A 2,113-nucleotide genomic window follows, 5' to 3' on the forward strand; every position below is an offset into this window, starting at 1 on the left:
TGTGCTCTGAATGGAGTAGAGAGCACCTTAGGTACGTAACCATGCCTAGGCTTCAGGACGACCTTGGAGTCGTTAGGCCCGAATTCAAGGCAGGAGGGGCTCACAGAGAGCGCCTGTAAATCTCCAACTCGCTTAACTGATGCCAAAGCTAATAGCAGAGCGGTCTTTAGTGACAGGGGTCGAATATCAGCAGATTGCAGCGGTTCAAAGGGGGTGCCTTTGAGCGCCCTCAGAACCGTAGACAGATCCCACGTAGGGACCGTATAAGGGCAAGGGGGGGTTCAACCTCCTAGACCCTTTCAAAAATCAAACAACGAGGTTGTTCCTGCCGACCGGTATCCCGTCTATAGGAGCATGAAAAGCTGCTATAGCCGCCACATAGACCTTAAGAGTGGAGGGGGTGCGACCCTTATCCAACAGCTCTTGAAGGAAGGACAATATCGAAGATATGTCACATGTGGATGGATCTTCACCGCGGTTTGTACACCAAGCGGTGAAAACCGACCATTTGAGGGCATAGAGGCGCCTTGTGGATGGGGCTCTAGCCTGAGAAATGGTATTTAAGACACCCTCTGGGAGGTTCATAGGCTCCCATCGAGAGGCCATAAGTGTAGGGCCCACAACTTGGGTTGGGGGTGCCATATCGTCATGTTCGCCTGAGAGAGGAGGTCCCGTCTCAGGGGAATGGGCCATGGAGCTGCCGTGAGCAGTGAGCAGCTCTCTGAGAACCATAGTTGGTTTCTCCAGAGCGGGGCCACTAGAAGAACCTTGTGCCTTTGGCCTTTGTTAACCTAAGGGATCAGGGCGATCGGGGGAAAAGCGTAAAGGAGAAGGCTGGGCCAATCGTGGGCCAGCGCATCCCTTTCCTTCGAAAAATAGATTGGGCAGTGAGAGTTGTCTTCTGAGGCGAAGAGGTCGACCTCTGCCTTCCCGAAGATCTCCCATATTCTCCGAACCGTCTGGGGGTGAAGCATCCACTCGCCAGAGGGGACGTTGCTCCTTCTCCGTATTTTCCGAGGTTGAAGCATCCACTCGCCAGAGGGGACGTTGCTCCGAGACAGCATGTCTTCTCCCTGGTCTCCCTGGTCGGGTATGTGCGCTGCTTTTAGGGAGCGCAAGTGGCAATGTGGCCACTCCAGTAGGCTCTTTGCCATCCTGAAGAGGCGTGGGGAGGAAAGGCCGCCCTGGTGATTTATGTAGGATACTACCGTCATGTTGTCCGATCGGACTAAGACATGGCATCCTTCTAGATGTGGTAGGAAGGACTGTAAGGCCTGCCATACTGCCAGCATTTCCAGGCAGTTGATGTGCAGCTTTGTCTCTTCGCTCGACCACGCGCCAAAGGCTGGTCTGCCATTGCACAGGGCTCCCCAGCCCGTGTTTGACGCATCTGTGAAGATGACCTTCCTTTTGTGCATCATCCCCAGGGGTACACCCTGTTTGAACCATGAAGGGTCCTTCCAAGGGGCAAGGGCTGCGATGCAGGCTTGATCCACCTTGATACGAAGGCGTCCATGACGCCAAGCTCGGGATGGAACCAGGGGTTTCAGCCAGCGTTGAAGAGGCCGCATGCGAAGGAGGCCTAACTACAGTACTGGCGATGCAGAGGCCATAAGGCCCAGCATCCTCTGAAACACTCTGAGAGGAAGGGACGCGCCAATCGTGAAGGCGGTCGTCAGCCGCTGTATAGCCAGGACACGTTCCGGCGAGGCTACAGCTCTCATTTGGGTTGAGTCGAAGACAGCCCCCAGAAATGAGATTCGTTGGCTGGGAATCATTGAGCTTTTGGCGTAATTGACCCTGAGCCCCAAGCACTCTAAGTGGTTGAGGAGGGAGGATCTGTGGGCTATCAGCTCGGCCTCTGACTGGGCTAAGACAAGCCAGTCGTCGAGGTAATTCAGAATGCGGATTCCCATCTGTCTCAGAGGGGAGAGAGCCGCATCTATGCACTTCATAAAAGTGCGTGGGGCTAGAGACAGCCCAAACGGCAAGACCGTATATTGATATGCCACTCCCTCGAAGGCGAATCTCAAGAAGCACCTGTGATGGGGGGCTATCTGAATGTGAAAGTAAGCGTCTTTCAGATCCAGAGAGAAGAACCAGTCCCCTGGGC

The sequence above is a fragment of the Sinocyclocheilus anshuiensis genome, unplaced genomic scaffold, assembly GCF_001515605.1.
Source record: "Sinocyclocheilus anshuiensis isolate Anshui unplaced genomic scaffold, SAMN03320099.WGS_v1.1 scaffold1878, whole genome shotgun sequence".
NCBI classification, from domain to species: Eukaryota; Metazoa; Chordata; class Actinopteri; order Cypriniformes; family Cyprinidae; genus Sinocyclocheilus; species Sinocyclocheilus anshuiensis.